The sequence below is a fragment of the Panthera tigris genome, chromosome C1 (genome assembly GCF_018350195.1).
Source record: "Panthera tigris isolate Pti1 chromosome C1, P.tigris_Pti1_mat1.1, whole genome shotgun sequence".
Lineage (NCBI taxonomy): Eukaryota > Metazoa > Chordata > Mammalia > Carnivora > Felidae > Panthera > Panthera tigris.
The window spans coordinates 173,829,296-173,842,343 of record NC_056667.1 but is presented as its reverse complement, the minus strand read 5'-3'; the positions used below and the strand labels follow the sequence as shown (position 1 = coordinate 173,842,343).

The following is a 13,048-nucleotide window of genomic DNA, read 5'->3' as shown; positions in this document are numbered from 1 at the left end:
AGTGCAGGTTCCACAAAGACCCCACTTAAGGGAGACAATTTAAGGGCGGGAAAAACTATTCATTTTATGTGATTATTGTACAAGTGGAAGTTGGAATTTGAATGATCTGGATACATAATTTCTTCTTTGTGTTATGTCCGTTGCGAACCAAGTTATATTTTCTACCAAAATTCCCAAAGTAAATAAGTAGAGTCTCTTTATATGCATTTCCATACAAAGAATAATTTATTCACATTCCAAAAGCCACAAGAATGTGGTTCCCTTTTAAACCAGGAAAAGGTCAGAGGGCACTCCTATTCTGTAAGGGCAAAGGGATGCCACAGGACAATCCCTGAACAAGGGCTTCTATAAGAACAATAATCCTCTGAGAATTGCAGCACTTTGTAGTATCTGGTCTCTCTGACCTAGCTTTGAATGAAGGTCATGATCTCATACAGGAAGCATCTCAAGCATGTTTACTGCATTTTTATGCAAAAAACTAATATGTGCATCTCAATCACAGTAATGTAGGTCTTGTTACTTTGGATATCTCCATCAGTAACTACTATTCTGAGGACTCTTTTGTTTTCCTTTGGTATTCAAACTCCTGTCTATGTTCCTCTCCAATACAATAGCCTCAGTCTTTCTGGAACCAGTGACCTACCTGAAACTCTGCTTTACTGAAAGCTTTCAACAAATGAAACATTTCCACCTCCAGTTTGACCAACTGCTCTTTTTCATCTGTGCTGTATACACAACCTTTAGCTCCGTGTCTCACACCTCCTAATTCCAACTAACCTGCCCGTTGTGACACTTGCTTAATATTCTCTGAGACTATGCAATTATTCCTGCTTTTGCTTGCCTCCACCTCCTGCTTAAACCACTGGTTAACAATCATTTCCACTAAGCATTAATACTTCACTCCTGCTTTTGTCTTCTCAGCTTTGGGTAATTAATTCCTACCATCTTTAAAACAAAAAGGCAAAGACTCAGATATATCTCCATACTTTGATACAGCACATTATAAAAGCCAATATGCATAATGTTAAAAAAATCATCAAAAAAACTAATTCAAGAACATGGTGGCAGAAAGTAATTAAATTGCTAATGGTGTCAGAGAACTAGAGTTTTATAAAACTAGTTTCTACTTGAAAGTTTATTATATGCCTGCATTTTTTATACCTCTGTGAATGGATCTGTACTTCACAATTTTCTTTAATTTTACTATCAGTTTTATTTTTTACATTTAAATAGTTACGTTAGTTTTATCACGACTCCAAGCTTTAAATTATTTAGAAGACGCATTGAGATTCCTTCAATGTTTTTTAATGTACTTTTAATATTTCTAATACATTAAAACCCCCAAACAACCAATAAAGTGGTATGTTATAAAATGACTAGGTTATGAGTTTATATTTCAAATTTATTTTGTTAAGTAATGTGTTTCTGAGATATAAGTAGAATTTACTCATCTCAGAATAAATTTACTTAAGATGATCAATCTATTTACTGTATTAAAACATAATAACATTTGGTGATTTAAATAATAAAACATTTTTATAGACTAATAGCACTAATCATATCCAATGTTTACAAAACTCAAGTACCCTATGTTTTCTTTAATAACCTAAATTATTGCTTCTCAAATGTTTATTTCAAATTAAGATAACACTTAACAAATGCCTTAATTACGATACTTTCTCTTTTAAGTAACTGAAAATTCTAGTTCAAATTCATTTCAAAAATTAAAGAACTTCATATCTCATACAATAGTAAACCCAGAAATATGGTGGGTTGATTTATGGACCCAACAATGCCATCAAGCACCTATATTCTTTACTTTTTTTTTTCTTCCTGCTATCATTAATGCATTTGCTTTGTCCTCAAACTAGATCTCCTAGTGGACAAAAGATGATCCCCTGTAGCAATTTCAAACATCTATTTCAGAAAGAAGAAATATCATGAGCTGCCATATACCTTCTCATCCAGTATTCCCCTTGCTAAGCATAAAGAAATTTTTTCTACCCCCTTTCCCTCCAGTCCTGTTATTTCATGTAATTGACTATGACTGGGACAAAGTAAAAAGGTCCTCTCACTAATGAATCACTAGCAAAGTGAACAGAACACTACGATTATTAGCTTAGGCTAATTAAAATTTCATCTTTTTAGGAATGAACTGCCTTCCCCTGAGTCATGTGAGGTAGAGTGCACATCTGAATTAACACCAGAGTTCTATGAGAAAAGCAGAATAAGGAAATTATTTGAGTGGCCAACCAATAGTGTCTGCCACAACAAGGAAGGGAATATGACTCTCAGAAGTAAAAATACGCTCCTTATGAATTAATGTACAGGAAACGGAAAGGAAAATTAACTTCTGGTAAAGGATCACACAAGGCTTGAACTAAGCAGTGTCATTCCAGGGGAATCTGAAGATCCAATAGGGGAGGGACATGAAGAAATGTCAATGATACTTGATGCTTACCATCAAAGACACAAAGCGGAGCCAAAAACAAACAGACTGAAAGACAGTCCTTTCTCATTGGGATCTTGAAGCTACTGTCGGTTTACAAATACACAATAATTACATTGCACCCATCCCTTGGAATTTTAAGGTGGTCCAAACCTACTAAAATTGGACTGATTTATGAATGTGAAACTCTATGGTAATTATGTCTAATTAATAAGTTTAAAGAGACTACTTTTGTCATGTATTTCAAAAAATAAAATTGAATCATCTATTTCAAATAAGTATCAATGCAAGAAACTGATTTTATAAATGGAGGTATCTCACAGAATTGTCAAGCCAAGCAAAAAGAAAGGGAATATAGTGCAATAAATTACACCATATATGCTTTAATTATAGGTCCTGTTCATGACACAGGAGTTTGCTATACTTGTATATATTCTACATTCTTATTTTCCAAAATTACTGGCACACGTTTACATTTTTCACATGAATAACATACACCATATAACCAAATACATAATGTTAAGTAACTCAGTGGTGCATAGAAAACAGTCATCTCCATATATACATAAATTATTAATTTCTTCCTTAGCATTCACGTGAAACTGCTAATACTAGGGTAGTTACCTGTTACAAAGTAGAGTATACAAAGATCTGTTCAACATATATATTCTCTCTTGTAAAACATACCTATTCTCTCTTAGAACTCAAAGAGTAGTGGAGGAGACAAAACATTTATATATAAAAAATAAACCAGCACCACAAGGCAAAATTCCCAGCTAAATCATAACCATTCCAAATATAGTTAATGCTATAATGTGAAAAAGAGAAATCTGTTTTTTTAAATTTACATGTTCTGAAATGAAATATAAATCCTTCTTTGTTGGACTGTCACTAAGCAAGATAACCAAAAACTGCACACATGCTTCTTCAATATAGCAAACAATCTAGAAAAGAAGCATTATTTATTAGAAATTTACTTTCAAAAGTATTTAGGATATCTCTGTTTAACACATAAAACTGAGTTAAATAACTGTAATTTCTTTTAACCTCATTAAATGACCATAAAACCAATTGCCACCTCTGAAAAACATCAGTACAGATTTCCAGGGGTTCTTCACCTTTTTGTGCCATAAATCCATTTGGCAGTCTAATGAAGTCTATGAATCCCTCTCAAAAAGTGTTTCTAAATACATAAAACAAAATATAAATTACGTAAAAGAAACAGACTTAAAGCACAGTTATTAAAATATAATTTAAGACATAGCTACAGGTCTATATATATACTCACATATGAAAAAATAATCCCTAGAAGCAGATGTAATTATTACTGCAACTTCAAACTAGACATAAACATGAATATATTTCAAAATACATGCAGCCACAGCAATTAGACATGACAATAAATAGTTACAACTTCTGGAAAGCTACAGGTACTATTAAAACTACTGTGTGTGTGTGTGTGTGTGTGTGTGTGTGTGTGTGTGTGTGTGTGCTCGTGCGCGCGTGCGTTAGGTGTTCATGAGAGTAATGATGTTATTATTTCCTATCCAAGTTCATGGACACCCCAGAGTGTGAAATGGAGTGTGCACTCAACTCCTTGCAACTAATAACACATTAGTTAGATCTGGAGAAATGGGGGAAAAGTTTAAAAAAGATACAAGTTTTTTAAGATAATTCATCCAGCTAAAATTCTTAACCTTCCATATATAATTACCAATGATTAAGGTCATCAACATGAAGACAGAAAGGAAAAGCATCTCTACAGTTCCAAAATCCACAAGTTGCTTTGTTAAACCACTTACATGGTTCCATATCTCCTGCCTTTGCCACCTGATCTGTCTTGAATGGCCTGTCCCCCCTTCTTTGCCTGCCAACTCATCTTCATCCTTTGCCCAACAAACTGCTCCACACTGTTTCCAGGCACTGCTGCCCCTAATACTGATGGAGAACCCCATCCCTACTACTTCTACTGTAGCACATAATTTATGGAAATAACAAGTTTTATATAGGTCTATTTACTTTAATTTGAGATACATCACTATCACTACTAAAAAAGACAGAACTACAAACAGTTTTTAAAAATGATGTTCAACAAATATTTATTAAATTCAGCTGGATCAGATCAGAATCCCTTTATTTGTCAACTCATAATTTAAACAGTTACATTTTTCAGAATGAGAAGACAGTGGGTAAAAATGTTGCAAATTTTTATGGCTTACTTAAAAGAAAATCAGTATCTCACTGAATAAGGAAGTCCCAAAGAAACATTTATTATATCAAGTCACAAAACACTGTTCTTTAAAGCCTCCTCTGTGCCACTCTAGGAGATTTCCTTTTTCCAAATTGATCATAAATTTCCTAGTCTACTTAATTTACTCAATGAAGCCTATGATAATTCAGCTGTTATAAATTTAGTAGTGGTTCTTCCTTTAAAAAGGATTAAAGACAATATTGGCAATACAATAGTACTTACTAGTTTGGTATTAAGAATTTTAAAGGCCTTTTTCCTACACACCAGTCACAATGATGCATTAAAACAGAACAATTGACAAAATTTCAAAACAGTATCTACTCTTATAAAGAAATGCTACTTGGTAGATTTGAAATATCAATAGACTTTTACCATTTCAGATGTCATTAGATAATTTCAAATACAATTCATTTACTAAAATGTGACTCCTTAACAATTCTCTCAAACTGTGTTTTGCTAGACTTCACTGCAAAAGCAGCATCTTCTGAGTAATTATAATCAATTACTAAATGCAGCATTGAGATAAATCACTTTGAAATTAATTCAGTTATACAATTGGTCTTCACAATAAGCCAAATTTTGTATTTATTGCTACCAGCAATGATCAGCATTTACGTTGGAAGCATGTTTATGACTATAATAGTGCACATCCTCAAGGAGGTATTAGGAAAGTTCCACCATCAACCAAAATTCTCTTTTTACTAGGGAATTCCTTAAAAGCAAACAAAAAACTAAATAGATTACAGAGAATAACATGCATGTTGACCTTTAAAAACACATCTTCTTAAATAAAACTCTTTTCAGTACTTACCAAACTATGTTTTAACTCAGGTGGAAATCTGAGTAAATTAACCTATTTGCTATTAAATTTTTACTTTAAAACATAGCACTTTCTCGATGGCTGTAAACAGCTATGAGAGAAATCGAGAGGGTAAAAATCAAGTTCATCCTCTTACATCAACTTTTAGTTACTTCAAATTTGGAGATCTGCTACTACAGCACAGACATTTGTTTGCTTTTTAGCTAAAATGCTGTCTAAGATCAAAATTACCTCATTTACAAACCAGGTGAGAAAGAAAGCTAGTTACCTTTTCATGAAATATTATGTAACTATTTGACAATGTTACACAGCCAAATCTGTAATGATTCCATTAGTATTATCATACTCTGTAGTTTCTTCTATCAAACCTCTCAAAACAAGCTGGTTTTGGTCATTTAAATAACTATCATCATTTTCTACAGAAGAGTGAGCTAAAAACTGCACCCAGTCATTCAATCTTCTCTGTTGGTAGCTCTGGCAAAGTTTATTAAGTGCGCTGAAATTCTTAGAGTACTTGTGGTTGAACTTTCAGGAAACAAGTTAACTGTAACATCCGATAATCCTAAGGAAAAGCTATACAATACCTGGAAAACACTGCATGTACACACAATTCTCACTTCAAAATACCTTACAAATTTACCAGCAGAAGCTACCTTTCAAGCAGTGAAATTACCTTCTTCTATTAGTTAACTACACATTTGCCTGCACTCTACTTAAGAAAAGTAGAAAAGGCCTCCATGATTATGTCACCAACAGAGCCATTAACCAAGACTGTGGGTAGCATATCTTTCCTACTATTATTCTCTACCTTTACAGGTATAAAAAAAAAGCCTGAAAACTCCTTTAGAATTCAAAAAAAAAAAAAAAAAAAAAAGAAATTCAAGAATCTCTAGCAACAGTTATCTAAAAAAGATCTTAAATTAATGGTTAAAATTGGCCTAGAAATATCAATTAATTGAAGTTATTTTTCCCTATAAAGATATACCTAGCACGAATAGAGAAACACCAAAAAATATATATCATAATTACATGTACATATAAATACGTTTATAAAGATATATCTAATATATACACAGAGAAAGAGAGAGAGAGGCATTAGTCACCTAAGCCTTGGAAATTTCTAGTATATATTCTGAACCTCTTCTTCAGAACAATATGTAAATATATTTATATAATGTCAATAGCAAACATGAAATAAAAGCAGCTATTACTATCTAGATATCTCCCTTAGATGTATCCAGGAAAATATACACAGTGTTATTCAAAACTTTTTTTAAAAGTCCTATTACTCATTACAATCACAAGTGTTACATAAATTAAATCACTTATTCATACTATGTGATCTGCTTTTTCAACACTATCCTTAAGTACACAATATTGAAAGATGAAGCTAATTCCAAATTTATAACTATGCCATTTCAATGAAAGCAGAAAATTGGCATTTATTCCCTTGTACAATATTTGTGCCAATTAACTGTCTCCTGGTGAAAAATAATCACACACTATAACTATCATTAGAGTGGCTGAAAATATTTTCTAAGTATAAAACAAACACAGAACTAGCAAATAGCAACCTAAAAATAGTATAAGCACTGTCTTCTAAGACTAACTCTGGAACAATAACTTTTAGCCATCATCTTTAAAATAAAGGCCTGATTTTAATTTCATATCTCCATTGTTTGAAAGCAAAGAGTTTTCTCTGCTCAAAATTTATACCATTTTTCTTCTCCTAGTTTGAATATATTTAAGCTCCCACAGGAGCAAATTTAAGTTTCTTGATCTCTAAATGTGTTAAGGCAAGCACTATTAGATCCCCCAGTCTCTGATCTGTTTTATGCACCAGGGCTCAGGCAACCATGCAGTTGACTCCTGTAGTAACTACTTTTGAATTTATTATTATATTCAAATAAAATAGCTTTTTTTGTCACTTAGAGGTTTTAGAAAACAAGTTGCAATTTTACAGAATGAATCACAAAAAAATTATCTGCAAAGTGAAATTTAAATAAAAATTATCTAATATTGAGCAATGGAGACTAAAGATTTTCAAGATTTTTAATTTAAAATCAAAAGCAAGGGGCGCCTGAGTGGCTCAGTCAGTTAAGCATCCGATTCTTAGTGTCAGCTCAGGTTATGATCTCATGGTTCCTGAGTTTGAGCCCCACATGGGCTCTGCATGGACAGCACAGAGCCTGCTTGGGACTCTAACCTCCCTCTCTCTCTCCCTCCCCCACTTGCTCTCTGTCTCTCTCTCTCAAAATAAATAAAAATAAATTTTTAAAAAAGTATTAAAATCAGGGCACCTGGGTGGCTCACTCAGTTAAGCGTTCAACTTTGGCTCAGGTCATGATCTCACGGTTCATGGGTTCCAGCCCCGCCTGGGGCTCTGTGCTATCAACTCAGAGCCTGGAGCCTGCTTTGGATTATGTGTCTCCCCCTCTCTCTGCCCCTCCCCTGCTTACACTCTGTCTCTCTCTCTCTCAAAAATAAATAAAGGTTAAAAAAATTTTTTTGAAGTATTAAAATCAATAGCAAAACTGGATATTTTATATTAAAATTAACCCTGATATATCCTTGAATGTTCACTTGTTCTTTGATTATTCAAAAAAGGTGCCTATTTTGTTAATACAACCATAAATTCAACTATTATCATCCATACACTCCTACTTTTTATATATTCATTATTAATAAAATAAGGTCTAAAAATAAGTTACTATTAAGTATTTTACCAAAGATTTTATTATTTCAGCAATTTATCCAGACTTATTTTCTTTCTCTAATATATTGACCTGTTCACCTGAAAAATAAACATTCATGAATATAATACAGTACATTAAGCTATTAAAAATAGCTTTTTTTTTTTTTTTTTTTGCTAATTGACATGTCTAAAAATGAAATATTTCAAAATTACCATGTGTGGAACAAGTTCCTATATTATTGATATCAATATAGACAACAAATTTTATCTTGGTAAAATTCTGGTGAAAAGTAAAATAACACAAAGAAAATCACAGTGCTATGATGTTCAGTGCTAGGATTTGAATCCAAGCCTTCTGTTTCCCTGGACATAAAAAAAATATGCAATAAGTATTGGTTGAATCAATTAATGAAAGTCTCTTGAATCTACCCTCTAAACTCAAAAGGAAACTGTTGTGGCCTTTGGGAAAAGAAAGTTTATTTGTACACCATAAATGTAATTTTAGTCCCTCAAGTGTTATTTCCGAGAAGGGAGCCAAATTCTGCAAATATATTTGGTAACTTCTCATAAAGGCAAAATTGAGCTGGGCTTAAAAAATAACTGGTCCTGAGTATAAATATAAACCAAAAGAAAAGTAAATTAATTTGCTGATTATATTTTTCTGAGAGAATGACTCAGCTTTAACCATAACAAAATCTCACCCATTATTCTCAAAGATTAAAATCTGATTAAACTAAAACTACAATTAAAATGCAAAAGTAGTAATTTTATAAATTAAATGCAGATATGTCACTATAACATGTGTATACTAGATATAAATCTCAATTTATATCTAGTAAATTTATACTCCTATAATCTCAATTGAATCAACTGAGTCAGAAACTCTATGACCTTTATATTTTTAAAAATCTATTAACATAATTTCATCTCTTTAATGCTCACAGTAAACTTGTTATTATGTAAAGAAAAGTTTCTTTACTTTGCAAGTGGAAAAACTGAAATCATAGGGAAAACATTTTGCCAAGTGTGATTCATAAAGTCAATCTCAAAAGGCAGGCCGATATTCACAATCTCAAACTCACCAATCCAGTGGAAATATAATACATATTAGTGTTTATACCATTTAACCCCCAAACACAACAGTAAACCAAATTCCCTGGGAAGGAAGGAAGGAAGGAAGGAAGGAAGGAAGGAAGGAAGGAAGGAAAGAAGGAAGAAAGGAAAGGAGGAAAGGAGGGAGGGAGGGAGGGAGGGTAAGAGGGAAAGAGGAAGGGAGGGCAGGAGGGAGGGAGGAATGAAGAGGAAACAAATTTTACACATAAAAAAAGCATCTGAATTGTAGATAAGGTTCTGAGTTCCTGGCTAATCTGGAACTTGGAAGCAGCAGGGCCTTGAGAATTGGGCAAATGCTTTGTGAAACAGTGAGATCACCCCAACTTCTCCTCCAGGAACAAGGGCAAGATCTATTTATGGGGGTTACTGTTGACAAACACAAGGAAGACACGTTAAACATGTTTTCCACTTTAACTCCATGACCCAAATCTGTGCCCTTTGAGAGTATGTAATTGAATTATTCAATTTAGGTGGAAAGCCATCTGCTCAAAGCCCAAGTCTTTGGTTCTTACTCTCCATGAAAACAAAGAAAGTCAAGGTCAAGGGACTGAAGTTGCAGCAAGCCTAGTCCAAGTTGAGGAGACAAATGGCAACAAAATATGAACACTAACAAAGTATAACCAGCACAGGCAGCATCAGGCTCCCAGCAATTCCACTGCAACACTGATAAGGGTCAGACTTCCCTCCTCCAGCACTTCTACCCCTCTCCTCTGACACAACCGACTGCACTGTGCTTAGTTTATTTTTTTTTGCCAAGAAGACTGATCTTAGTCACCTAAAAAATCTCATTGCAAAAGAAACCCCTTGTTTAAACCCAAGTACCCACCAGCTCCTTTCCAATTATCCCTTGCAAGTTCCCCAGTCTCTTTCATGCCTGGCTACTGAGCCCAGTCTGGTTTGGCTGCTGGCCAGGGTCCTCTCTTCTTTCCTTGTCAGTCGTAAAAACTTGGAAAACACTCCTGGACAGCTCAAGGAGACCTTTTAATTATGCAATGGGGCAGTACCTTAGCCTGTCTGCTGCTTCCAGCAAGGCTTGGAGTCGCCAGCGACTGCACTCTCCCAATTGGTGGGTTTTCTAGCAAGGCTACTTGTTTATGTGGGGGAAGGAGGGAAAGACTGGCAGAGAAAGGGGGCGATTTGCACATCTGAAAATATTCCAACTCCTCTCAGACTTTCCTACCTCCTAACACTCGCTCTCCTTTACTGTACAGTCTCCTTTACTGCCCTCCTTTAGCACTGTATCACCCATTTGGTATCACAGACACAAAAATCATCAATATTGTGGTCTCCTACCAGTCTTCGAAATGAACAAGAGAAACCATAACTAGAACACTCGCCAGAAACTTTTACTCTTGTGTTGATGCAACATTCTTTTTAAAGCAAGTCCAAAAATGAACTTAATTAAACACTTCCTAATTGATTGCCTTATACTTCGTCAAACTTGAAGACTGAAATAGAACATGTCAATGTCTGCCTGCACGTGAAAGTAAGGCGGGCTCAACTGAGAAAAACTGCTAGGATCCAGGAAGGGGTACCTAGACTGACGTCCTGCACCCACTAGGGTTTGCCCAACGTCCTAAGTGGACTCGCCAAGTCCAACACCAGCTACGCTTTCCTTACTCTACCCTGGCACGCTAGTTCCAGCTGCAGCGTCCGGCTTCCTGTTCAAGTCCCATTCAACATCGTAAACACATTCCAAGAAAACCAGCCTGCCCAGAGTTCCCTCCCGCACACAGGGAAGTCGGCGCGGTGCCCTAGGAGCCACAGGGAAGATCCGATCGCGCCGGGTACTGATCCGCGTAGTGAGCCAGCCCACGAGGAGGTGGCCCCGGGCGAGCGAGCTTGAGCCCAGGGTCTCATCACCACGCCGCTCCGTGCTCGCCTCGTAACGTAGCGTCCGCCTCAAGGAACCACTTGACCCACCCAGCCAAAGGTTAACCGTGTGGGCGCCGCCCCTGAGTTTGGGCCCTCCCAGTCCTGGCTTTCAAGAATCCTGAGCCCGGCCTAGGAGCTTCGCGCCTCCCCGCCCCCATGCTCACGCTCTCTCCAGGAGCCAACAAAAGGGACGTCACGCTGCAAGAAGTTTCGCTCCTGGGTCGCCTCGCTGTGCCCCGGGGATGACTTGCCGGCTCAGCCCCGTCGGGTCCGTGCTCCCTCAGCCGTGCTGAGCCACCGGCGCCCCGCCGCCCGCCGCCAGCTCCCGCCCACCGGCCCTGGCCACCCCAAAGTTACCACAAAGGGCTAGAGGAGGATCCAGGAGCCGCGAGCCCGCCGCGTCCCCGACCTCCTTAGGCTCCTCGTCATCCCTCAAGCGCTGCAATGGCAGTCGTCAACAGGTCTTCGCCTCCTTTCGGGCTGGGAGACTCCCTGCGCCTTTCACTGCCCTAATTTTTGCAACCTGCCCGGCGGCGGCAGCGGCGACGCACAGCCCCGCGCCCTCCTCCCCAGGCACCCGCGGCCGGCGCTGACCACCGCCCGCCTCCTCCCCGGGATGTCAGTGTGGAAGAGACTGCACGCTACCTGACGGGAGGCTGGGCTTGCAGCGGGGAAGACCCCACACAAATCGCTGTCTCCCCATACCTTACGGACTGATGCGGTCGGATCAGGCTTCGGGCAGGGGCGTGGAGCGCTGCCGCGTCCTCGCCGCCGAGCGATCTCCGCTCCGACACGGCCGGGGCGCCGTTTCTGCGGCCGAGAGGGAAAGTTTCTCGACGTCGAGACAGCGCTGGACTCGGGACCCTCCGGCCCCGGTGCCCTCCCTCTTCGCGCTCTCTGCCCCCTCCCTCCTCTTCCCAACCCGCTGAAGCTAAAACTGGCGGCGGCTGGGGCTCGAGGCTCGGGACTCCGGGTCGCTCCCGGCTGGGAACGCGGGGCTCCCCCTCTCGGCCAGAAGGAAACTCTCAGACTCCGGCTGGCGCACTTCTGGCGGTCTCCTTGGACACTTCCAAACGGGACGCCTGTGTTCGAGCTCTCAGACTTGCTTCAGTCTCTGATGGTCGTTTCCCCCGGGCCCACTGGGCTGTCTGGCGTTTGCAGGCGGGACCAAAGGAAGAGAATGAAATGTGAGGGAAACGCCACTGTGGCAGGAGAGGCCTCACCTTACCCTGTGCGGAGCCGGGACAGAAGCAAAAACACAGGTCTCTCCCCCTCCCCCATTCTCGTGCCCCCCTTCCGCTCCCCCCCCCCCAAGTTTCCTTTTGAACCTCCTCCCTAAAGCACTAGAGCGAGACTGTGTTTCCTAACCCAGGTGTTTTAAAAGACACCTCTGCGGCTTCATAAGACAGAAAGTGTCACACACACACACACACACACACACGAATGCGAGTATAACATGCTTTCTTTACAACACTTAATCAACAAATCATTGACACAGTTGTTGCTACTGTCCTGATGGTGCCTGCACATTTTTCATTTTTCCTAATTTTTTTTTAACTCAGACTGAATCTCTGCACTTTATTTTTGCCTTATAAAACATTACCCACCAGATTATGTTCATTTGCTCCATTCTTATGTTCACAAAGAATTCAGAAGTAGCATATGGGGTATGAGGGAAAACACGACAAACCATTCTTACTGACCCTGGTAAACCTCTGTGCTGGAGGAAGGATATAAGGAGGAGTATCCTCATATAAGCAATGCTTAAAGGATGTGAGGACTTTAACATTTTTTGAGACGCTGCTTAGAATTTAGTTTACTAGATTTTTGTCTGAATGTGAAAAT

The 13,048-nt window shown here is 38.3% G+C and overlaps 1 protein-coding gene across 6 annotated transcripts in view; it reads right to left on the bottom strand.

The window, feature by feature from the left end:
* The window catches only part of GULP1 (GULP PTB domain containing engulfment adaptor 1), a 264,781-nt gene extending 252,314 nt beyond the window's left edge, over positions 1-12,467 (bottom strand). For 4 of the 6 annotated variants that reach the window (XM_042994878.1, XM_042994883.1, XM_042994881.1 and 1 more), the window contains exon 1: positions 11,909-12,467. The gene's annotated coding sequence lies outside the window, so the exon portion shown is untranslated. Of the gene's footprint in view, positions 1-11,560; positions 11,636-11,908 lie in introns of those variants that run through there. The other 2 variants (XM_042994882.1, XM_042994879.1) reach the window with 2 other exon arrangements.
* Between the last annotated feature and the right edge of the window lie 581 nt (positions 12,468-13,048).